Consider the following 26,304-nt stretch of genomic DNA (forward strand, 5'->3'; position numbering starts at 1 on the left):
CCCGACCCCTTTCCAAGTCCATTCCGTCCCGCAGTCTACGACTTCCCCGTTCTGGCATCTTCTCTTTCCATCTTCTGCTGAACAAAAGCCCGTGAAATCCCTTCTCTCAGACCCACAAGAAAGAACAACCTGCCTGTCACTGGATGGCATACATTCCAAAGCCCCGTTATCTCCAGTCATAACCCAAACGTTGCTGCTACAGAGAAACCATTACCTCAGCAGTGAAACATTACAGACAGGCCATTATATTAGCAATGAAACCTTACAGAAACACTTAGATTAGGAGAATGGGCAAAGAAATGGCAGATGGTATATAGTGTGGGAAGCGTATTCACTTTGGTCGAAGGAATAAAGGCATAGACTACATTCAAAATTCAGAGGTTCAAAGATTTTGGGAGTCCTTGTGTAGGATTCCCTAAAGTTAACTTGCAGGTTGAGTTGCTGGAAAGGAAAGGAAATGCAATGTTAGCATTAATTTTGAGAGGACTAGAAAATAAAAATAAAAGATGTGATGCAGAGGCTTTATGAAGAATTTGTCAGATCATACTTTGAGTATTTGTGAGCAGTTTTTCCCTTATCTCAGCAAAGATGTGCTGGCATTGGAGCGGGTCCAGAGGTTGTTAATGAGAATGATTCTGGGAATGAAAGGGTTAACATATCAAGTATGTTTGATGGCTCTGGGCCTGTACTCACTGCAGTTTAAATGATTGAGGGGATTTCACTGAAACCTATTGAGTATTGAAAGGCCTAGATAGAGTGGTTGTGGAGAGGATGTTCACTATAGTGGTTAAGTCCAGCTTCGGAATAGAGGGATGTCCATTTACCAACAGAGATGAGGAGAGATTTCTTTAGCCAGAGGGTGGTGAATCTGTGGAATTCATTGCCAAGTCATCGAGTATATTTAAAACAGGGGATGATAGGTTCTTCATTAGTCAGAATGACAAAGGGAGAAGGCAGGAGAGTGGGGTTGAGAGCAATAATAAATCAGCCATGATGGAATGGCAGAACAGACTCGATGGGCTGAATGGACTAATTCTACTCCTATGTTTTATGGTCTTATAGTCACAAAATGACAAATTTCACAACATACACCCGGTGGCCACTGTATTAGGTACATCTGTCCCCTGCTTGTTAATGCTATTATCTAGAAACAGCCTTTCATGTGGCAGCAATTCAATGTATAAAAGCATTCGGACATGGTCAAGAGGTTCAGTAGTTGTTCAGGCCAAACATTAGAATGGGGAAGAAATGTGATCTAAGTGACTTTGACCATGGAATGATTGTTGGTGCCAGATGGGGTGTTTTGTGTATCTCACAAGCTGCTGATCTCCTGGGGTATTCACACACAACAGTCTTTAGAGTTTAGAGTTTACAAAGAGTAGTGTGAAAAAGAAAAAAAAAATCCAGTGAGTGGCAGTTCTGTGGGCGAAAATATCTTGTTAATGAGAAAGGTGAGTGGAGAATGGCCAGACTGGTTCAAGCTGACAGGAACTCAAATAACCACACATTACAACAGTGGAGTGCAGAAGAGCATCTCTGAATGCCCAGCATGGCGAACCTTGAAGTGGATGGGCTACAGCAGCAGAAGACACTCAGTGGCCACTTTATTAGGTGCAGGAGGTACTCAGTAAATGGCCACTGGTGTATGTCAATGTTAATAAGCCTGATTCTGAATCTGCTTCTGATTTCACATGTTAGCCTTGGTCGATGACCCTCCATCACATACAAATTCTATGAGTGATAGTGGGCAGATGTTGTTACACTCAGGATTTGGATCTATTCTTGTATGCAATACAGTGACCATGGCTTATTTGCAGAACAGAAACTTTGAAGTTTGGCAGCTGGGTAATTTAAAAAACATTGCAAATTACTAAATAATGAGGGAGACATTTCTAGGAGGACATGAACAGTGAAGTGAATTGGGCAGGCTTGTGCCTAATGCATTTCAATCGAAGAATTGTAAAATGCTAAATCCCAGGAGGAGGTTGTGTCTGATAGTTGATAAGCAGAGCAAGATGTTAAGATGTTTTGGGTAAATATTTCTGTGAATTGAGTTTATGGAATTAAACACAGATTTTTAAATCACTAGTCAGGTCTTGACTGGACACAAAGAGATTCTGCAGATACTGGAAATTCAGCGCAACATACACAAAATGCTGGATGAACTCAGGTCAGGCAGCATCTACTGAGGGGAACAAGCAGTTGACATTTCAGTCTGTGACCTGAAACATTGACTGTTTATTCCCCTCCACTGATGCCTGCCTGACCTGCTGAGTTCCTCCAGCCTCTGCAGGTCTCGAGTGGCCATGGTATGAATTTCTTCTGAACAAATCTAAACAGAGAACAGGGATTTATTGTACCAGGGATGGGGAACATCACTTCAGTCTGGACACTGGAAAAGGTTTGTATATGCATAAATTAAACCCAACCTAGCCACAGAAATATAAACCTCCCCCCCCCCAGCTTGAAGGCTTTTGATACCACCAGACTCTAATGTGTGTTGTGTGTGGACATAGGTTCTTCATAGAGTTTGTTGGTGGTGAAGGGAACATTTGTCAACAGTATTCAAAGTAACAATGGATCTTACTGTAACACAACAATAATGCCTTACTGATATTTGGGTGGGTCCACAGACTCTGGTTACCTCTTTATTTGCCCCTCTCATTGTAGTGTCCCTCTCGCAGTGCAGTACTCCCTCAGCACCACCCCTCCAAAATGTGGTACTCCCTTTGCACTACCCCTCCCACAGTAACCCTCCCTCTGTACCGCCCCTCCCAATGTGACCCTTCCCCAGTACTGCCCCCTCACAATAGAATCCTCCCTCAGTACTACCCTTCCCATAGTGACCCTCCCTCAGTACAACCCCTCCCAGAGTAACCCTCCTTCTGTACCGCCCCCCCAGTGTGACCCTTCCCCAGTACTGCCCCTCTCACAATAGAATCCTCCCTCAGTTCTACATCCCTTTTATTTTCACAGAACTATAAAAGTCTATTTACACAACAAATTTATAAAGTACAAACATTAAGTGTTCATAAGACAATGATTAATTCAAATTAAAATATGATTACTACTATCTATAAAACCCTGGGGACTCACCAATCCCCTACTGGACCCATTGCGGCTGATACTCCCCCTCCAAGGACTGCCGGGCACGAACGTATCTTCAGAAGAGGGGTAGAATGTTGGCCCTGGCAGAGTTCGCGACTGTCCTCCGCCTAGAGCCATGAATGACCTTCTAGGCCAGGCCCAGGATCAAGCCCACCAGGCGATCCTCCTCCCGACCCACCCCGTTCCGTACTGAGCGCCCGTAGACGAGGAGTGCGAGGCTGAAGTGAAACCAGAACCCGAGCAGCAGCCCCTTCAGATACTCAACCTCTCACACTCCGTATAAACGTGGTACACTGACCCCTCCCGGGCACAGAGTGGACAGGTGGGTGGGGTGTCGGTGAACCTGCTCAAAAACCTGTGGTACGGTACAACCCTGTGCAACACCTCCCACCCCAGGTCCCCATAGTACAGGGGAAGGACCCTGCATAAAGAGACCTCCACCGGGGACCTTCTCCGCTGCTGATGCTGTCCACTGGAAGCCACGAGCCCTCCTGCAGTCAGCGTCCCCAGCAGAGCAAGTGTGAACCAGTGCACGCCATCTGTACAGGGGAAGGACTCTGCATAAAGAGACTTCCACCGGGGACCTCCTCTGCTGCCAGATGGCACACAGACCACCAAGGCGAGTCTGGTCGGAAAAATATGGAATGCTTCACAAATGCACGTGTCACTCTTGTGCAGGGACCATGCTAAACATCTCTGTATTGTTCCAGATTTTAGTATACATGCTGCTGAAGTGAATACTGCCCCTCCACCTCTGTGTCTCTTCCTCAGTTCCACTCTTCCCACAGTGTGACCCTCCCTCAGTACCGACCCCCCACAGTGTGACCCTCCCTTAGTACTGCCCCTCCCACAGTGTGACCCTCCCTCAGTACCGACCCCCCACAGTGTGACCCTCCCTCAGTACCACCCCTCCCACAGTGTGACCCTCCCTCAGTACCACCCCTCCCACAGTGTGACCCCCCCCCAGCACCGACCCCCCACAGTGTAACCCTCCCTCAGTACCGACCCCCCACAGTGTGACCCCCCTCAGTACCGACCCTCCACAGTGTGACCCTCCCTTAGTACTGCCCCTCCCACAGTGTGACCCTCCCTCAGTACCGACCCCCCTCAGTGCTGCCCCTCCCACAGTGTGACCCCCCCCAGCACCGACCACCCCTCAGTACCGACCCCCCACAGTGTGACCCTCCCTCAGTACCGACCCCCCCTCAGTACTGCCCCTCCCACAGTGTGACCCCCCTCAGTACCGACCCCCCACAGTGTGACCCTCCCTCAGTACTGCCCCTCCCACAGTGTGACCCCCTCAGTACCGACCCCCCACAGTGTGACCCTCCCTCAGTACTGCCCCTCCCACAGTGTAACCCCCCTCAGTACCGAACCCCACAGTGTGACCCCTCCTCAGTACTGCCCCTCCCACAGTGTGACCCCCCCCTCAGTACCGACCCCCCATAGTGTGACCCTCCATCAGTACTGACCCCCCACAGTGTGACCCTCCCTCATACTGCCCCTCCCACAGTGTGACCCCCCTCAGTACCGACCCCCCACAGAGTGACCCTCCCTCAGTACTGACCCCCCACAGTGTGACCCTCCCTCAGTACTGACCCCCCACAGTGTGACCCTCCCTCAGTACTGCCCCTCCCACAGTGTGACCATCCCTCAGTACCGACCCCCCCTCAGTGCTGCCACTCCCACAGTGTGACCCTCCCTCAGTACCCGACCCCCCTCAGTACTGCCCCTCCCGCAGTGTTACCCCTCCCTCAGTACCGACCCCCCACAGTGTGACCCTCCCTCAGTACCCGCCCCTCCCACAGTGTGACCCTCCCTCAGTACCCGCCCGTCCCAGTGTGACCCTCCCTCAGTACTGCCCCTCCCACAGTGTGACCCTCCCTCAGTACCGCCCCTCCCACAGTTCTGCCCCTCCCACATTGTGACCCCCCTCAGTACCGACCCCCCACAGTGTGACCCTCCCTCAGTACTGCCCCTTCCACAGTGTGACCCCCCTCAGTACCGACCCCCCACAATGTGACCCCCCTCAGTACTGCCCCTCCCACAGAGTGACCCTCCCTCAGTATCGATCCCCCACAGTGTGACCCTCCCTCAGTACCGACCCCCGACAGTGTGACCATCCCTCAGTACTGCCCCTCCCACAGTGTGACCCCCCTCAGTACTGCCCCTCCCACAGTGTGACCCACTCTCAGTATCGACCCCCCACAGTGTGACCATCCCTCAGTACTGCCCCTCCCACAGTGTGACCCCCCTCAGTACTGCCCCTCCCACAGTGTGACCCTCCCTCAGTATCGACCCCCCACAGTGTGACCCTCCCTCAGTACCGACCCCCGACAGTGTGACCATCCCTCAGTACCGCCCATCCCACAGTTCTGCCCCTCCCACATTGTGACCCCCCTCAGTACCGACCCCCCAGTGTGACCCTCCCTCAGTACTGCCCCTTCCACAGTGTGACCCCCCTCAGTACCGACCCCCCACAGTGTGACCCTCCCTCAGTACTGCCCCTCCCACAGTGTGACCCTCCCTCAGTACCGACCCCCCCTCAGTACTGCCCCTCCCACAGTGTGACCCCCCTCAGTACCGAACCCCCACAGTGTGACCCTCCCTCAGTACCGACCCCCCACAGTGTGACCCTCCCTCAGTACTACCCCTCCCACAGTGTGACCCCCCTCAGTACCGACCCCCCACAGTGTGACCCTCCTTCAGTACTGCCCCTCCCACAGTGTGACCCTTCCTCAGTACCACCACTCCCACAGTGTGACCCTCCCTCAGTACTGCCCCTCCCACAGTGTGACCCTTCCTCAGTACTGCCCCTCCCACAGTGTGACCCTTCCTCAGTACCACCACTCCCACAGTGTGACCCTCCCTCAGTACTGCCCCTCCCACAGTGTGACCCCCCTCAGTACCGAACCCCCACAGTGTGACCCTCCCTCAGTACCGACCCCCCACAGTGTGACCCTCCCTCAGTACTACCCCTCCCACAGTGTGACCCCCCTCAGTACCGACCCCCCACAGTGTGACCCTCCTTCAGTACTGCCCCTCCCACAGTGTGACCCTTCCTCAGTACCACCACTCCCACAGTGTGACCCTCCCTCAGTACTACCCCTCCCACAGTGTGACCCCCCTCAGTACCGACCCCCCACAGTGTGACCCTCCTTCAGTACTGCCCCTCCCACAGTGTGACCCTTCCTCAGTACCACCACTCCCACAGTGTGACCCTCCTTCAGTACTGCCCCTCCCATAGTGTGACCCTTCCTCAGTACCACCACTCCCACAGTGTGACCCTCCCTCAGTACCGACACCCCCTCAGTATTGCCCCTCCCACAGTGTGACCCCCCTCAGTACCGACCCCCCCTCAGTACTGCCCCTTCCACAGTGTGACCCCCCTCAGTACCGACCCTCCACAGTGTGACCCTCCCTCAGTACTGCCCCTCCCACAGTGTGACCCTTCCTCAGTACCACCCCTTCCACAGTGTGACCCTCCCTCAGTACCGACCCCCCCTCAGTACTGCCCCTCCCACAGTGTGACCCCCCTCAGTACAGACCCCCCCTCAGTACTGCCCCTCCCACAGTGTGACCCTCCCTCAATACCGACCCCCCCTCAGTACTGCCCCTCCCACAGAGTGACCCTCCCTCAGTACCGACCCCCCACAGTGTGACCCTCCCTCAGTACTGCCCCTCCCACAGTGACCCCCCTCAGTACCAACTCCCCACAGTGTGACCCTCCCTCAGTACCGTCCCTCCCACAGTGTGACCCTCCCTCAGTACCCGCCCGTCCCAGTGTGACCCACCCTCAGTACTGCCCCTCCCACAGTCCAGCCCCTCCCACATTGTGACCCCCTCTCAGTACCGACCCCCACAGTGTGACACTCCCTCAGTACCGCCCGTCCCAGTGTGACCCTCCCTCAGTACTGCCCCTCCCACAGTTCTGCCCCTCCCACAGTGTGACCCCCTCTCAGTACCGACCCCCACAGTGTGACCCTCCCTCAGTACCGCCCCTCCCACAGTTCTGCCCCTCCCACATTGTGACCCCCCTCAGTACCGACCCCCCACAGTGTGACCCTCCCACAGTACTGCCCCTCCCACACTGTGACCCTCCCTCAGTACCGACCCCCCCTCAGTACTGCCCCTTCCACAGTGTGACCCCCCTCAGTACCGACCCCCCACAGTGTGACCCCCCTCAGTACCGACCCCCACAGTGTGACCCTCCCTCAGTACTGCCCCTCCCACAGTGTGACCCTCCCTCAGTACCGACCCCCCCTCAGTACTGCCCCTCCCACAGTGTGACCCCCCTCAGTACCGACCCCCCACAGTGACCCTCCCTCAGTACTGCCCCTCCCACAGTGTGACCCTTCCTCAGTACCGACCCCCCCCAGTACTGCCCCTCCTACAGTGTTACCCTCCCTCAGTACCGACCCCCCACAGTGTGACCCTCCCTCAGTACTGCCCCTCCCACAGTGACCCCCCTCAGTACCGACCCCCCACAGTGTGACCCTCCCTCAGTACTGCCCCTCCCACAGTGTGACCCTTCCTCAGTACCGACCCCCCTCAGTACTGCCCCTCGCACAGTGTGACCCCCCTCAATACCGACCCCCCACAGTGTGACCCTCCCTCAGTACTGACCCCCCCTCAGTACTGCCCCTTCCACAGTGTGACCCCCCTCAGTACCGACCCCCCACAGTGTGACCCTCCCTCAGTACTGACCCCCCCCTCAGTAATGCCCCTTCCACAGTGTGACCCCCCTCAGTACTGCCCCTCCCACACTGTGACCCTCCCTCAGTACCGACCCCCCCTCAGTACTGCCCCTTCCACAGTGTGACCCCCCTCAGTACCGACCCCCCCACAGTGTGACCCTCCCTCAGTACTGCCCCTCCCACAGTGTGACCCTCCCTCAGTACCGACCCCCCCTCAGTACTGCCCCTCCCACAGTGTGACCCCCCTCAGTACCGACCCCCCACAGTGTGACCCTCCCTCAGTACCGACCCCCCACAGTGTGACCCTCCCTCAGTACTGCCCCTCCCACAGTGTGACCCTTCCTCAGTACCACCCCTCCCACAGTGTGACACCCCTCAGTACCGACCCCCCACAGTGTGACCCTCCCTCAGTACCGACCCCCCACAGTGTGACCCTCCCTCAGTACTGCCCCTCCCACAGTGTGACCCTTCCTCAGTACCACCCCTCCCACAGTGTGACCCTCCCTCAGTACCAACCCCCCCTCAGTACTGCCCCTCCCACAGTGTGACCCCCCTCAGTACCGACCCCCCACAGTGTGACCCTCCCTCAGTACTGCCCCTTCCACAGTGTGACCCCCCTCAGTACTGCCCCTCCCACAGTGTGACCCTCCCTCAGTACCGACCCCCCCTCAGTACTGCCCCTTCCACAGTGTGACCCCCCTCAGTACTGCCCCTCCCACAGTGTGACCCTCCCTCAGTACCGACCCCCCCTCAGTACTGCCCCTCCCACAGTGTGACCCTCCCTCAGTACCGACCCCCCCTCAGTACCTCCGCTCCCACAGTGTGACCCCCCCTCAGTACCGACCCCCCACAGTGTGACCCTCCCTCAGTACTGACCCCCCACAGTGTGACCCTCCCTCAGTACCGACCCCCCCTCAGTACTGCCCCTCCCACACTGTGACCCTCCCTCAGTACCGAACCCCCCTCAGTACTGCCCCTTCCACAGTGTGACCCCCCTCAGTAACGACCCCCCACAGTGTGACCCTCCCTCAGTACTGCCCTTCCCACAGTGTGACCCTCCCTCAGTACCGACCCCCCCTCAGTGCTGCCCCTCCCACAGTGTGACCCTCCCTCAGTACCGACCCCCCACAGTGTGACCCTCCCTCAGTACCGACCCCCCACAGTGTGACCCTCCCTCAATACCGCCCCCTCCCACAGTGTGACCCTCCCTCAGTACCGACCCCCCACAGTGTGACCCCCCCTCAGTACCGACCCCCCCACAGTGTGACCCTCCATCAGTACCGCCCCACCCACAGTGTGACCCTCCCTCAGTACTGACCCCCCCAGTACTGCCCCTCCCACAGTGTGACCCCCCCTCAGTACCGAACCCCCCACAGTGTGACCCTCCCTCAGTACTGCCCCTCCCACAGTGTGACCATCCCTCAGTACCGACCCCCCCTCAGTGCTGCCACTCCCACAGTGTGACCCTCCCTCAGTACCGACCCCCCTCAGTACTGCCCCTCCCGCAGTGTTACCCCCCCTCAGTACCGACCCCCCACAGTGTGACCCTCCCTCAGTACCGCCCCTCCCACAGTGTGACCCTCCCTCAGTACCGCCCGTCCCAGTGTGACCCTCCCTCAGTACTGCCCCTCCCACAGTGTGACCCTCCCTCAGTACCGCCACTCCCACAGTTCTGCCCCTCCCACATTGTGACCCCCCTCAGTACCGACCCCCCACAGTGTGACCCTCCCTCAGTACTGCCCCTTCCACAGTGTGACCCCCCTCAGTACCGACCCCCCACAATGTGACCCCCCTCAGTACTGCCCCTCCCACAGAGTGACCCTCCCTCAGTATCGATCCCCCACAGTGTGACCCTCCCTCAGTACCGACCCCCGACAGTGTGACCATCCCTCAGTACTGCCCTTCCCACAGTGTGACCCCCCTCAGTACTGCCCCTCCCACAGTGTGACCCACTCTCAGTATCGACCCCCCACAGTGTGACCATCCCTCAGTACTGCCCCTCCCACAGTGTGACCCCCCTCAGTACTGCCCCTCCCACAGTGTGACCCTCCCTCAGTATCGACCCCCCACAGTGTGACCCTCCCTCAGTACCGACCCCCGACAGTGTGACCATCCCTCAGTACCGCCCATCCCACAGTTCTGCCCCTCCCACATTGTGACCCCCCTCAGTACCGACCCCCCAGTGTGACCCTCCCTCAGTACTGCCCCTTCCACAGTGTGACCCCCCTCAGTACCGACCCCCCACAGTGTGACCCTCCCTCAGTACTGCCCCTCCCACAGTGTGACCCTCCCTCAGTACCGACCCCCCCTCAGTACTGCCCCTCCCACAGTGTGACCCCCCTCAGTACCGAACCCCCACAGTGTGACCCTCCCTCAGTACCGACCCCCCACAGTGTGACCCTCCCTCAGTACTACCCCTCCCACAGTGTGACCCCCCTCAGTACCGACCCCCCACAGTGTGACCCTCCTTCAGTACTGCCCCTCCCACAGTGTGACCCTTCCTCAGTACCACCACTCCCACAGTGTGACCCTCCCTCAGTACCGACCCCCCACAGTGTGACCCTCCCTTAGTACTGCCCCTCCCACAGTGTGACCCTCCCTCAGTACCGACCCCCCACAGTGTGACCCTCCCTCAGTACCGACCCCCCACAGTGTGACCCTCCCTCAGTACTACCCCTCCCACAGTGTGACCCCCCTCAGTACCGACCCCCCACAGTGTGACCCTCCTTCAGTACTGCCCCTCCCACAGTGTGACCCTTCCTCAGTACCACCACTCCCACAGTGTGACCCTCCCTCAGTACTACCCCTCCCACAGTGTGACCCCCCTCAGTACCGACCCCCCACAGTGTGACCCTCCTTCAGTACTGCCCCTCCCACAGTGTGACCCTTCCTCAGTACCACCACTCCCACAGTGTGACCCTCCTTCAGTACTGCCCCTCCCATAGTGTGACCCTTCCTCAGTACCACCACTCCCACAGTGTGACCCTCCCTCAGTACCGACACCCCCCTCAGTATTGCCCCTCCCACAGTGTGACCCCCCTCAGTACCGACCCCCCCTCAGTACTGCCCCTTCCACAGTGTGACCCCCCTCAGTACCGACCCTCCACAGTGTGACCCTCCCTCAGTACTGCCCCTCCCACAGTGTGACCCTTCCTCAGTACCACCCCTTCCACAGTGTGACCCTCCCTCAGTACTGCCCCTTCCACAGTGTGACCCCCCTCAGTACTGCCCCTCCCACAGTGTGACCCTCCCTCAGTACCGACCCCCCCTCAGTACTGCCCCTTCCACAGTGTGACCCCCCTCAGTACTGCCCCTCCCACAGTGTGACCCTCCCTCAGTACCGACCCCCCCTCAGTACTGCCCCTCCCACAGTGTGACCCTCCCTCAGTACCGACCCCCCCTCAGTACCTCCGCTCCCACAGTGTGACCCCCCCTCAGTACCGACCCCCCACAGTGTGACCCTCCCTCAGTACTGACCCCCCACAGTGTGACCCTCCCTCAGTACCGACCCCCCCTCAGTACTGCCCCTCCCACACTGTGACCCTCCCTCAGTACCGAACCCCCCTCAGTACTGCCCCTTCCACAGTGTGACCCCCCTCAGTAACGACCCCCCACAGTGTGACCCTCCCTCAGTACTGCCCTTCCCACAGTGTGACCCTCCCTCAGTACCGACCCCCCCTCAGTGCTGCCCCTCCCACAGTGTGACCCTCCCTCAGTACCGACCCCCCACAGTGTGACCCTCCCTCAGTACCGACCCCCCACAGTGTGACCCTCCCTCAATACCGCCCCTCCCACAGTGTGACCCTCCCTCAGTACCGACCCCCCACAGTGTGACCCCCCCTCAGTACCGACCCCCCCACAGTGTGACCCTCCATCAGTACCCGCCCCACCCACAGTGTGACCCTCCCTCAGTACTGACCCCCCCAGTACTGCCCCTCCCACAGTGTGACCCCCCCTCAGTACCGAACCCCCCACAGTGTGACCCTCCCTCAGTACTGCCCCTCCCACAGTGTGACCATCCCTCAGTACCGACCCCCCCTCAGTGCTGCCACTCCCACAGTGTGACCCTCCCTCAGTACCGACCCCCCTCAGTACTGCCCCTCCCGCAGTGTTACCCCTCCCTCAGTACCGACCCCCCACAGTGTGACCCTCCCTCAGTACCCGCCCCTCCCACAGTGTGACCCTCCCTCAGTACCGCCCGTCCCAGTGTGACCCTCCCTCAGTACTGCCCCTCCCACAGTGTGACCCTCCCTCAGTACCCGCCCCTCCCACAGTTCTGCCCCTCCCACATTGTGACCCCCCCTCAGTACCGACCCCCCACAGTGTGACCCTCCCTCAGTACTGCCCCTTCCACAGTGTGACCCCCCTCAGTACCGACCCCCCACAATGTGACCCCCCTCAGTACTGCCCCTCCCACAGAGTGACCCTCCCTCAGTATCGATCCCCCACAGAGTGACCCTCCCTCAGTATCGATCCCCCACAGTGTGACCCTCCCTCAGTACCGACCCCCGACAGTGTGACCATCCCTCAGTACTGCCCTTCCCACAGTGTGACCCCCCTCAGTACTGCCCCTCCCACAGTGTGACCCACTCTCAGTATCGACCCCCCACAGTGTGACCATCCCTCAGTACTGCCCCTCCCACAGTGTGACCCCCCTCAGTACTGCCCCTCCCACAGTGTGACCCTCCCTCAGTATCGACCCCCCACAGTGTGACCCTCCCTCAGTACCGACCCCCGACAGTGTGACCATCCCTCAGTACCCGCCCATCCCACAGTTCTGCCCCTCCCACATTGTGACCCCCCTCAGTACCGACCCCCCAGTGTGACCCTCCCTCAGTACTGCCCCTTCCACAGTGTGACCCCCCTCAGTACCGACCCCCCACAGTGTGACCCTCCCTCAGTACTGCCCCTCCCACAGTGTGACCCTCCCTCAGTACCGACCCCCCCTCAGTACTGCCCCTCCCACAGTGTGACCCCCCTCAGTACCGAACCCCCACAGTGTGACCCTCCCTCAGTACCGACCCCCCACAGTGTGACCCTCCCTCAGTACTACCCCTCCCACAGTGTGACCCCCCTCAGTACCGACCCCCCACAGTGTGACCCTCCTTCAGTACTGCCCCTCCCACAGTGTGACCCTTCCTCAGTACCACCACTCCCACAGTGTGACCCTCCCTCAGTACCGACCCCCCACAGTGTGACCCTCCCTTAGTACTGCCCCTCCCACAGTGTGACCCTCCCTCAGTACCGACCCCCCACAGTGTGACCCTCCCTCAGTACCGACCCCCCACAGTGTGACCCTCCCTCAGTACTACCCCTCCCACAGTGTGACCCCCCTCAGTACCGACCCCCCACAGTGTGACCCTCCTTCAGTACTGCCCCTCCCACAGTGTGACCCTTCCTCAGTACCACCACTCCCACAGTGTGACCCTCCCTCAGTACTACCCCTCCCACAGTGTGACCCCCCTCAGTACCGACCCCCCACAGTGTGACCCTCCTTCAGTACTGCCCCTCCCACAGTGTGACCCTTCCTCAGTACCACCACTCCCACAGTGTGACCCTCCTTCAGTACTGCCCCTCCCATAGTGTGACCCTTCCTCAGTACCACCACTCCCACAGTGTGACCCTCCCTCAGTACCGACACCCCCCTCAGTATTGCCCCTCCCACAGTGTGACCCCCCTCAGTACCGACCCCCCCCTCAGTACTGCCCCTTCCACAGTGTGACCCCCCTCAGTACCGACCCTCCACAGTGTGACCCTCCCTCAGTACTGCCCCTCCCACAGTGTGACCCTTCCTCAGTACCACCCCTTCCACAGTGTGACCCTCCCTCAGTACCGACCCCCCCTCAGTACTGCCCCTCCCACAGTGTGACCCCCCTCAGTACAGACCCCCCCTCAGTACTGCCCCTCCCACAGTGTGACCCTCCCTCAATACCGACCCCCCCTCAGTACTGCCCCTCCCACAGAGTGACCCTCCCTCAGTACCGACCCCCCACAGTGTGACCCTCCCTCAGTACTGCCCCTCCCACAGTGACCCCCCTCAGTACCAACTCCCCACAGTGTGACCCTCCCTCAGTACCCGTCCCTCCCACAGTGTGACCCTCCCTCAGTACCGCCCGTCCCAGTGTGACCCTCCCTCAGTACTGCCCCTCCCACAGTCCAGCCCCTCCCACATTGTGACCCCCTCTCAGTACCGACCCCCACAGTGTGACACTCCCTCAGTACCCGCCCGTCCCAGTGTGACCCTCCCTCAGTACTGCCCCTCCCACAGTTCTGCCCCTCCCACAGTGTGACCCCCTCTCAGTACCGACCCCCACAGTGTGACCCTCCCTCAGTACCGCCCCTCCCACAGTTCTGCCCCTCCCACATTGTGACCCCCCTCAGTACCGACCCCCCACAGTGTGACCCTCCCACAGTACTGCCCCTCCCACACTGTGACCCTCCCTCAGTACCGACCCCCCCTCAGTACTGCCCCTTCCACAGTGTGACCCCCCTCAGTACCGACCCCCCACAGTGTGACCCCCCTCAGTACCGACCCCCACAGTGTGACCCTCCCTCAGTACTGCCCCTCCCACAGTGTGACCCTCCCTCAGTACCGACCCCCCCTCAGTACTGCCCCTCCCACAGTGTGACCCCCCTCAGTACCCGACCCCCCACAGTGACCCTCCCTCAGTACTGCCCCTCCCACAGTGTGACCCTCCCTCAGTACCGACCCCCCACAGTGTGACCCTCCCTCAGTACCGACCCCCCACAGTGTGACCCTCCCTCAGTACTACCCCTCCCACAGTGTGACCCCCCCTCAGTACCCGACCCCCCACAGTGTGACCCTCCTTCAGTACTGCCCCTCCCACAGTGTGACCCTTCCTCAGTACCACCACTCCCACAGTGTGACCCTCCCTCAGTACTACCCCTCCCACAGTGTGACCCCCCTCAGTACCGACCCCCCCACAGTGTGACCCTCCTTCAGTACTGCCCCTCCCACAGTGTGACCCTTCCTCAGTACCACCACTCCCACAGTGTGACCCTCCTTCAGTACTGCCCCTCCCATAGTGTGACCCTTCCTCAGTACCACCACTCCCACAGTGTGACCCTCCCTCAGTACCGACACCCCCTCAGTATTGCCCCTCCCACAGTGTGACACCCCTCAGTACCGACCCCCCCTCAGTACTGCCCCTTCCACAGTGTGACCCCCCTCAGTACCGACCCTCCACAGTGTGACCCTCCCTCAGTACTGCCCCTCCCACAGTGTGACCCTTCCTCAGTACCACCCCTTCCACAGTGTGACCCTCCCTCAGTACCGACCCCCCCCTCAGTACTGCCCCTCCCACAGTGTGACCCCCCCTCAGTACAGACCCCCCCTCAGTACTGCCCCTCCCACAGTGTGACCCTCCCTCAATACCGACCCCCCCTCAGTACTGCCCCTCCCACAGAGTGACCCTCCCTCAGTACCGACCCCCCACAGTGTGACCCTCCCTCAGTACTGCCCCTCCCACAGTGACCCCCCTCAGTACCAACTCCCCACAGTGTGACCCTCCCTCAGTACCGTCCCTCCCACAGTGTGACCCTCCCTCAGTACCGCCCGTCCCAGTGTGACCCTCCCTCAGTACTGCCCCTCCCACAGTCCAGCCCCTCCCACATTGTGACCCCCTCTCAGTACCGACCCCCACAGTGTGACACTCCCTCAGTACCCGCCCGTCCCAGTGTGACCCTCCCTCAGTACTGCCCCTCCCACAGTTCTGCCCCTCCCACAGTGTGACCCCCTCTCAGTACCGACCCCCACAGTGTGACCCTCCCTCAGTACCCGCCCCTCCCACAGTTCTGCCCCTCCCACATTGTGACCCCCCTCAGTACCGACCCCCCACAGTGTGACCCTCCCACAGTACTGCCCCTCCCACACTGTGACCCTCCCTCAGTACCGACCCCCCCTCAGTACTGCCCCTTCCACAGTGTGACCCCCCTCAGTACCGACCCCCCACAGTGTGACCCCCCTCAGTACCCGACCCCCACAGTGTGACCCTCCCTCAGTACTGCCCCTCCCACAGTGTGACCCTCCCTCAGTACCGACCCCCCCTCAGTACTGCCCCTCCCACAGTGTGACCCCCCTCAGTACCGACCCCCCACAGTGACCCTCCCTCAGTACTGCCCCTCCCACAGTGTGACCCTTCCTCAGTACCGACCCCCCCCAGTACTGCCCCTCCTACAGTGTTACCCTCCCTCAGTACCGACCCCCCACAGTGTGACCCTCCCTCAGTACTGCCCCTCCCACAGTGACCCCCCTCAGTACCGACCCCCCACAGTGTGACCCTCCCTCAGTACTGCCCCCTCCCACAGTGTGACCCTTCCTCAGTACCGACCCCCCTCAGTACTGCCCCTCGCACAGTGTGACCCCCCTCAGTACCGACCCCCCACAGTGTGACCCTCCCTCAGTACTGACCCCCCCTCAGTACTGCCCCTTCCACAGTGTGACCCCCCTCAGTACCGACCCCCCACAGTGTGACCCTCCCTCAGTACTGACCCCCCCTCAGTAATGCCCCTTCCACAGTGTGACCCCCCTCAGTACTGCCCCTCCCACACTGTGACCCTCCCTCAGTACCGACCCCCCCTCAGTACTGCCCCTTCCACAGTGTGACCCCCCTCAGTACCGACCCCCCACAGTGTGACCCTCCCTCAGTACTGCCCCTCCCACAGTGTGACCCTCCCTCAGTACCGACCCCCCCTCAGTACTGCCCCTCCCACAGTGTGACCCCCCTCAGTACCGACCCCCCACAGTGTGACCCTCCCTCAGTACCGACCCCCCACAGTGTGACCCTCCCTCAGTACTGCCCCTCCCACAGTGTGACCCTTCCTCAGTACCACCCCTCCCACAGTGTGACCCCCCTCAGTACCGACCCCCCCACAGTGTGACCCTCCCTCAGTACCGACCCCCCACAGTGTGACCCTCCCTCAGTACTGCCCCTCCCACAGTGTGACCCTTCCTCAGTACCACCCCTCCCACAGTGTGACCCTCCCTCAGTACCGACCCCCCCCTCAGTACTGCCCCTCCCACAGTGTGACCCCCCTCAGTACCGACCCCCCACAGTGTGACCCTCCCTCAGTACTGCCCCTTCCACAGTGTGACCCCCCTCAGTACTGCCCCTCCCACAGTGTGACCCTCCCTCAGTACCGACCCCCCCTCAGTACTGCCCCTTCCACAGTGTGACCCCCCTCAGTACTGCCCCTCCCACAGTGTGACCCTCCCTCAGTACCGACCCCCCCCTCAGTACTGCCCCTCCCACAGTGTGACCCTCCCTCAGTACCGACCCCCCCTCAGTACCTCCGCTCCCACAGTGTGACCCCCCCTCAGTACCGACCCCCCACAGTGTGACCCTCCCTCAGTACTGACCCCCCACAGTGTGACCCTCCCTCAGTACCGACCCCCCCTCAGTACTGCCCCTCCCACACTGTGACCCTCCCTCAGTACCGAACCCCCCTCAGTACTGCCCCTTCCACAGTGTGACCCCCCTCAGTAACGACCCCCCACAGTGTGACCCTCCCTCAGTACTGCCCTTCCCACAGTGTGACCCTCCCTCAGTACCGACCCCCCCTCAGTGCTGCCCCTCCCACAGTGTGACCCTCCCTCAGTACCGACCCCCCACAGTGTGACCCTCCCTCAGTACCGACCCCCCACAGTGTGACCCTCCCTCAATACCGCCCCTCCCACAGTGTGACCCTCCCTCAGTACCGACCCCCCACAGTGTGACCCCCCCCTCAGTACCGACCCCCCCACAGTGTGACCCTCCATCAGTACCCCCGCCCCACCCACAGTGTGACCCTCCCTCAGTACTGACCCCCCCAGTACTGCCCCTCCCACAGTGTGACCCCCCCTCAGTACCGAACCCCCCACAGTGTGACCCTCCCTCAGTACTGCCCCTCCCACAGTGTGACCATCCCTCAGTACCGACCCCCCCTCAGTGCTGCCACTCCCACAGTGTGACCCTCCCTCAGTACCGACCCCCCTCAGTACTGCCCCTCCCGCAGTGTTACCCCTCCCTCAGTACCGACCCCCCACAGTGTGACCCTCCCTCAGTACCCGCCCCTCCCACAGTGTGACCCTCCCTCAGTACCCGCCCGTCCCAGTGTGACCCTCCCTCAGTACTGCCCCTCCCACAGTGTGACCCTCCCTCAGTACCCCGCCCCTCCCACAGTTCTGCCCCTCCCACATTGTGACCCCCCTCAGTACCGACCCCCCACAATGTGACCCCCCTCAGTACTGCCCCTCCCACAGAGTGACCCTCCCTCAGTATCGATCCCCCACAGTGTGACCCTCCCTCAGTACCGACCCCCGACAGTGTGACCATCCCTCAGTACTGCCCTTCCCACAGTGTGACCCCCCTCAGTACTGCCCCTCCCACAGTGTGACCCACTCTCAGTATCGACCCCCCACAGTGTGACCATCCCTCAGTACTGCCCCTCCCACAGTGTGACCCCCCTCAGTACTGCCCCTCCCACAGTGTGACCCTCCCTCAGTATCGACCCCCCACAGTGTGACCCTCCCTCAGTACCGACCCCCGACAGTGTGACCATCCCTCAGTACCCGCCCATCCCACAGTTCTGCCCCTCCCACATTGTGACCCCCCTCAGTACCGACCCCCCAGTGTGACCCTCCCTCAGTACTGCCCCTTCCACAGTGTGACCCCCCTCAGTACCGACCCCCCACAGTGTGACCCTCCCTCAGTACTGCCCCTCCCACAGTGTGACCCTCCCTCAGTACCGACCCCCCCTCAGTACTGCCCCTCCCACAGTGTGACCCCCCTCAGTACCGAACCCCCACAGTGTGACCCTCCCTCAGTACCGACCCCCCACAGTGTGACCCTCCCTCAGTACTACCCCTCCCACAGTGTGACCCCCCTCAGTACCGACCCCCCACAGTGTGACCCTCCTTCAGTACTGCCCCTCCCACAGTGTGACCCTTCCTCAGTACCACCACTCCCACAGTGTGACCCTCCCTCAGTACCGACCCCCCACAGTGTGACCCTCCCTTAGTACTGCCCCTCCCACAGTGTGACCCTCCCTCAGTACCGACCCCCCACAGTGTGACCCTCCCTCAGTACCGACCCCCCACAGTGTGACCCTCCCACAGTACTGCCCCTCCCACACTGTGACCCTCCCTCAGTACCGACCCCCCCTCAGTACTGCCCCTTCCACAGTGTGACCCCCCTCAGTACCGACCCCCCACAGTGTGACCCCCCTCAGTACCGACCCCCACAGTGTGACCCTCCCTCAGTACTGCCCCTCCCACAGTGTGACCCTCCCTCAGTACCGACCCCCCCTCAGTACTGCCCCTCCCACAGTGTGACCCCCCTCAGTACCGACCCCCCACAGTGACCCTCCCTCAGTACTGCCCCTCCCACAGTGTGACCCTTCCTCAGTACCGACCCCCCCAGTACTGCCCCTCCTACAGTGTTACCCTCCCTCAGTACCGACCCCCCCACAGTGTGACCCTCCCTCAGTACTGCCCCTCCCACAGTGACCCCCCTCAGTACCGACCCCCCACAGTGTGACCCTCCCTCAGTACTGCCCCTCCCACAGTGTGACCCTTCCTCAGTACCGACCCCCCTCAGTACTGCCCCTCGCACAGTGTGACCCCCCTCAGTACCGACCCCCCACAGTGTGACCCTCCCTCAGTACTGACCCCCCCCTCAGTACTGCCCCTTCCACAGTGTGACCCCCCTCAGTACCGACCCCCCACAGTGTGACCCTCCCTCAGTACTGACCCCCCCTCAGTACTGCCCCCTTCCACAGTGTGACCCCCCTCAGTACTGCCCCTCCCACACTGTGACCCTCCCTCAGTACCGACCCCCCCTCAGTACTGCCCCTTCCACAGTGTGACCCCCCTCAGTACCGACCCCCCACAGTGTGACCCTCCCTCAGTACTGCCCCTCCCACAGTGTGACCCTCCCTCAGTACCGACCCCCCCTCAGTACTGCCCCTCCCACAGTGTGACCCCCCTCAGTACCGACCCCCCACAGTGTGACCCTCCCTCAGTACCGACCCCCCACAGTGTGACCCTCCCTCAGTACTGCCCCTCCCACAGTGTGACCCTTCCTCAGTACCACCCCTCCCACAGTGTGACCCCCCTCAGTACCGACCCCCCACAGTGTGACCCTCCCTCAGTACCGACCCCCCACAGTGTGACCCTCCCTCAGTACTGCCCCTCCCACAGTGTGACCCTTCCTCAGTACCACCCCTCCCACAGTGTGACCCTCCCTCAGTACCGACCCCCCCTCAGTACTGCCCCTCCCACAGTGTGACCCCCCTCAGTACCGACCCCCCACAGTGTGACCCTCCCTCAGTACTGCCCCTTCCACAGTGTGACCCCCCTCAGTACTGCCCCTCCCACAGTGTGACCCTCCCTCAGTACCCGACCCCCCCCTCAGTACTGCCCCTTCCACAGTGTGACCCCCCTCAGTACTGCCCCTCCCACAGTGTGACCCTCCCTCAGTACCGACCCCCCCTCAGTACTGCCCCTCCCACAGTGTGACCCTCCCTCAGTACCGACCCCCCCTCAGTACCTCCGCTCCCACAGTGTGACCCCCCCTCAGTACCGACCCCCCACAGTGTGACCCTCCCTCAGTACTGACCCCCCACAGTGTGACCCTCCCTCAGTACCGACCCCCCCTCAGTACTGCCCCTCCCACACTGTGACCCTCCCTCAGTACCGAACCCCCCTCAGTACTGCCCCTTCCACAGTGTGACCCCCCTCAGTAACGACCCCCCACAGTGTGACCCTCCCTCAGTACTGCCCTTCCCACAGTGTGACCCTCCCTCAGTACCGACCCCCCCTCAGTGCTGCCCCTCCCACAGTGTGACCCTCCCTCAGTACCGACCCCCCACAGTGTGACCCTCCCTCAGTACCGACCCCCCACAGTGTGACCCTCCCTCAATACCGCCCCTCCCACAGTGTGACCCTCCCTCAGTACCGACCCCCCACAGTGTGACCCCCCCTCAGTACCGACCCCCCCACAGTGTGACCCTCCATCAGTACCGCCCCACCCACAGTGTGACCCTCCCTCAGTACTGACCCCCCCAGTACTGCCCCTCCCACAGTGTGACCCCCCCTCAGTACCGAACCCCCCACAGTGTGACCCTCCCTCAGTACCGACCCCCCACAGTGTGACCCTACCTCAGTACCGACCCCCCACAGTGTGACCCTCCCTCAGTACTGCCCCTCCCACAGTGTGACCCTCCCTCAGTACTGCCCCTCCCACAGTGTGACCCCCCTCAGTACCGACCCCCCACAGTGTGACCCTCCCTCAGTACTGCCCCACCCACAGTGTGACCCTTCCTCAGTACCGACCCCCCTCAGTACCGTCCCTCCCACAGTGTGACCCTCCCTCAGTACCGACCCCCCCTCAGTACTGCCCCTCCCACAGTGTGACCCCCCCTCAGTACTGCCCCTCCCACAGTGTGACCCTTCCTCAGTACCGACCCCCCTCAGTACTGCCCCTCCCACAGTGTGACCCTCCCTCAGTACCGACCCCCCCTCAGTACTGCCCCTCCCACAGTGTGACCCCCCTCAGTACCGACCCCCCACAGTGTGACCCTCCCTCAGTACTGACCCCCCTCAGTACTGCCCCTTCCACAGTGTGACCCCCCTCAGTACTGCCCCTCCCACACTGTGACCCTCCCTCAGTACCGACCCCCCCTCAGTACTGCCCCTTCCACAGTGTGACCCCCCCTCAGTACCGACCCCCCACAGTGTGACCCCCCTCAGTACCGACCCCCACAGTGTGACCCTCCCTCAGTACTGCCCCTCCCACAGTGTGACCCTCCCTCAGTACCGACCCCCCCTCAGTACTGCCCCTCCCACAGTGTGACCCCCCTCAGTACCGACCCCCCACAGTGACCCTCCCTCAGTACCGACCCCCCACAGTGTGACCCTACCTTAGTACTGCCCCCCCACAGTGTGACCCTCCCTCAGTACTGCCCCCCCACAGTGTGACCCTCCCTCAGTACCGACACCCCCTCAGTACTGCCCCTTCCACAGTGTGACCCCCCTCAGTGTGACCCTCCCTCAGTACTGCCCCTCCCACAGTGTGACCCTCCCTCAGTACCGACCCCCCCTCAGTACTGCCCCTCCCACAGTGTGACCCCCCCTCAGTACCGACCCCTCACAGTGTGACCCTCCCTCAGTACTGCCCCTCCCACAGTGTGACCCTCCCTCAGTACCGACCCCTCCTCAGTGTTGCCCCTCCCACAGTGTGACCCTCCCTCAATACCGCCCCTCCCACAGTGTGACCCTCCCTCAGTACCGACCCACCACAATGTGACCCTCCCTCAGTACCACCCCTCCCACAGTGTGACCCCCCTCAGTACCGATCCCCCCGCAGTGTGACCCTCCCTCAGTACTGCCCCTCCCACATTGTGACCCCCCTCAGTACCGGACCCCCCACAGTGTGACCCTCCCTCAGTACTGCCCCTCCCACACTGACCCTCCCTCAGTACCGACCCCCCCCTCAGTACTGCCCCTTCCACAGTGTGACCCACCTCAGTACCGACCCCCCACAGTGTGACCCCCCTCAGTACCGACCCCCCACAGTGTGACCCTCCCTCAGTACTGCCCCTCCCACAGTGTGACCCTCCCTCAGTACCGACCCCCCCTCAGTACTGCCCCTCCCACAGTGTGACCCCCCTCAGTACCGACCCCCCACAGTGTGACCCTCCCTCAGTACCGACCCCCCACAGTGTGACCCTCCCTCAGTACTGCCCCTCCCACAGTGTGACCCCCCTCAGTACCGACCCCCCACAGTGTGACCCTCCCTCAGTACTGCCCCTCCCACAGTGTGACCCTTCCTCAGTACCGACCCCCCCCAGTACTGCCCCTCCCACAGTGTGACCCTCCCTCAGTACGGACCCCCCACAGTGTGACCCTCCCTCAGTACCGACCCCCCCGCAGTGTGACCCTCCCTCAGTACCGACCCCCCCCAGTACTGCCCCTCCCACAGTGTGACCCCCCTCAGTACCGACCCCCCACAGTGTGACCCTCCCTCAGTACCCGACCCCCCACAGTGTGACCCCCCTCAGTACCGACCCCCCACAGTGTGACCCTCCCTCAGTACCGACCCCCCACAGTGTGACACTCCCTCAGTACCGACCCCCCTCAGTGTGACCCTCCCTCAGTACCGACCCCCCCCCAGTACTGCCCCTCCCACAGTGTGACCCCCCTCAGTACCGACCCCCCACAGTGTGACCCTCCCTCAGTACCGACCCCCCACAGTGTGACCCTCCCTCAGTACCGACCCCCCCAGTACTGCCCCTCCCACAGTGTGACCCCCCTCAGTACCGACCCCCCACAGTGTGACCCTCCCTCAGTACTGCCCCTCCCACAGTGTGACCCTTCCTCAGTATCGACCCCCCTCAGTACTGCCCCTCCCACAGTGTGACCCTCCCTCAGTACCGACCCCCCCTCAGTACTGCCCCTCCCACAGTGTGACCCCCCCTCAGTACTGCCCCTTCCACAGTGTGACCCCCCTCAGTACTGCCCCTCCCACAGTGTGACCCCCCTCAGTACCGACCCCCCACAGTGTGACCCTCCCTCAGTACTGCCCCCCCACAGTGTGACCCTCCCTCAGTACCGACACCCCCCTCAGTACTGCCCCTTCCACAGTGTGACCCTCCCTCAGTACTGCCCCTCCCACAGTGTGACCCTCCCTCAGTACCGACCCCCCCTCAGTACTGCCCCTCCCACAGTGTGACCCCCCCTCAGTACCGACCCCTCACAGTGTGACCCTCCCTCAGTACTGCCCCTCCCACAGTGTGACCCTCCCTCAGTACCGACCCCTCCTCAGTGTTGCCCCTCCCACAGTGTGACCCTCCCTCAATACCCGCCCCTCCCACAGTGTGACCCCCCTCAGTACCGATCCCCCCGCAGTGTGACCCTCCCTCAGTACTGCCCCTCCCACATTGTGACCCCCCTCAGTACCGACCCCCCCACAGTGTGACCCTCCCTCAGTACTGCCCCTCCCACACTGTGACCCTCCCTCAGTACCGACCCCCCCCTCAGTACTGCCCCTTCCACAGTGTGACCCACCTCAGTACCGACCCCCCACAGTGTGACCCCCCTCAGTACCGACCCCCCACAGTGTGACCCTCCCTCAGTACTGCCCCTCCCACAGTGTGACCCTCCCTCAGTACCGACCCCCCCTCAGTACTGCCCCTCCCACAGTGTGACCCCCCTCAGTACCGACCCCCCACAGTGTGACCCTCCCTCAGTACCGACCCCCCACAGTGTGACCCTCCCTCAGTACTGCCCCTCCCACAGTGTGACCCCCCTCAGTACCGACCCCCCACAGTGTGACCCTCCCTCAGTACTGCCCCTCCCACAGTGTGACCCCCCTCAGTATCGACCCCCCACAGTGTGACCCTCCCTCAGTACTGCCCCTCCCACAGTGTGACCCTCCCTCAGTATCGACCCCCCACAGTGTGACCCTCCCTCAGTACTGCCCCTCCCACAGTGTGACCCTCCCTCAGTACCGACCCCCCCAGTACTGCCCCTCCCACAGTGTGACCCTCCCTCAGTACCCGACCCCCCACAGTGTGACCCTCCCTCAGTACTGCCCCTCCCACAGTGTGACCCCCCTCAGTACCGACCCCCCACAGTGTAACCCTCCCTCAGTACTGCCCCTCCCACAGTGTGACCCTTCCTCAGTATCGACCCCCCCTCAGTACTGCCCCTCCCACAGTGTGACCCTCCCTCAGTACCGACCCCCCCTCAGTACTGCCCCTCCCACAGTGTGACCCCCCCTCAGTACTGCCCCTTCCACAGTGTGACCCCCCTCAGTACTGCCCCTCCCACAGTGTGACCCCCCTCAGTACCGACCCCCCACAGTGTGACCCTCCCTCAGTACTGACCCCCCTCAGTACCGACCCCCCACAGTGTGACCCCCCTCAGTACTGCCCCTTCCACAGTGTGACCCCCCTCAGTACCGACCCCCCACAGTGTGACCCCCCTCAGTACCGACCCCCCACAGTGTGACCCTCCCTCAGTACTGCCCCTCCCACAGTGTGACCCTCCCTCAGTACCGACCCCCCCTCAGTACTGCCCCTCCCACAGTGTGACCCCCCTCAGTACCGACCCCCCACAGTGTGACCCTCCCTCAGTACTGCCCCTCCCACAGTGTGACCCTTCCTCAGTACCACCCCTCCCACAGTGTGACCCCCCTCAGTACCGACCCCCCACAGTGTGACCCTCCCTCTGTACCGACCCCCCACAGTGTGACCCTCCCTCAGTACTGCCCCTCCCACAGTGTGACCCTTCCTCAGTACCACCCCTCCCACAGTGTGACCCTCCCTCAGTACCGACCCCCCCTCAGTACTGCCCCTCCCACAGTGTGACCCCCCTCAGTACCGACCCCCCCACATTGTGACCCTCCCTCAGTACTGCCCCTTCCACAGTGTGACCACCCTCAGTACTGCCCCTCCCACAGTGTGACCCTCCCTCAGTACCGACCCCCCCTCAGTACTGCCCCTTCCACAGTGTGACCCCCCTCAGTACTGCCCCTCCCACAGTGTGACCCTCCCTCAGTACCGACCCCCCCTCAGTACTGCCCCTCCCACAGTGTGACCCTCCCTCAGTACCGACCCCCCCTCAGTACTGCCCCTCCCACAGTGTGACCCCCCCTCAGTACCGACCCCCCACAGTGTGATCCTCCCTCAGTACCGACCCCCCCTCAGTACTGCCCCTCCCACAGTGTGACCCTCCCTCAGTACCGACCCCCCCTCAGTACTGCCCCTCCCACAGTGTGACCCCCCCTCAGTACCGACCCCCCACAGTGTGACCCTCCCTCAGTACCGACCCCCCCTCAGTACTGCCCCTCCCACACTGTGACCCTCCCTCAGTACCGAACCCCCCTCAGTACTGCCCCTTCCACAGTGTGACCCCCCTCAGTACCGACCCCCCACAGTGTGACCCTCCCTCAGTACTGCCCCTCCCACAGTGTGACCCCCCTCAGTACCGACCCCCCACAGTGTGACCCTCCCTCAGTACTGCCCCTCCCACAGTGTGACCCTTCCTCAGTACCGACCCCCCTCAGTACTGTCCCCTCCCACAGTGTGACCCTCCCTCAGTACCGACCCCCCCTCAGTACTGCCCCACCCACAGTGTGACCCCCCCCTCAGTACTGCCCCTCCCACAGTGTGACCCTTCCTCAGTACCGACCCCCCTCAGTACTGCCCCCTCCCACAGTGTGACCCTCCCTCAGTACCGACCCCCCCTCAGTACTGCCCCTCCCACAGTGTGACCCCCCTCAGTACCGACCCCCCACAGTGTGACCCTCCCTCAGTACTGCCCCTTCCACAGTGTGACCCCCCTCAGTACTGCCCCTCCCACACTGTGACCCTCCCTCAGTACTGCCCCTTCCACAGTGTGACCCCCCTCAGTACCGACCCCCCACAGTGTGACCCCCCTCAGTACCGACCCCCCACAGTGTGACCCTCCCTCAGTACTGCCCCTCCCACAGTGTGA

The 26,304-nt window shown here is 61.6% G+C and overlaps 1 protein-coding gene and 1 non-coding gene across 2 annotated transcripts in view; one reads left to right on the forward strand and one right to left on the reverse strand.

Moving 5' to 3' along the window:
* The window catches only part of LOC140714458 (somatostatin receptor type 2-like), a 55,192-nt gene that overhangs the window by 23,496 nt on the left and 5,392 nt on the right, over window positions 1-26,304 (forward strand). The window lies entirely within an intron of this gene.
* On the reverse strand, window positions 3,742-3,847 carry LOC140714526 (U6 spliceosomal RNA). The gene has a single exon (XR_012095895.1). It is a non-coding gene; the product is annotated as a U6 spliceosomal RNA (small nuclear RNA).

The sequence above is a fragment of the Hemitrygon akajei genome, chromosome 21 (genome assembly GCF_048418815.1).
Source record: "Hemitrygon akajei chromosome 21, sHemAka1.3, whole genome shotgun sequence".
In the NCBI taxonomy this organism is placed as follows: Eukaryota; Metazoa; Chordata; class Chondrichthyes; order Myliobatiformes; family Dasyatidae; genus Hemitrygon; species Hemitrygon akajei.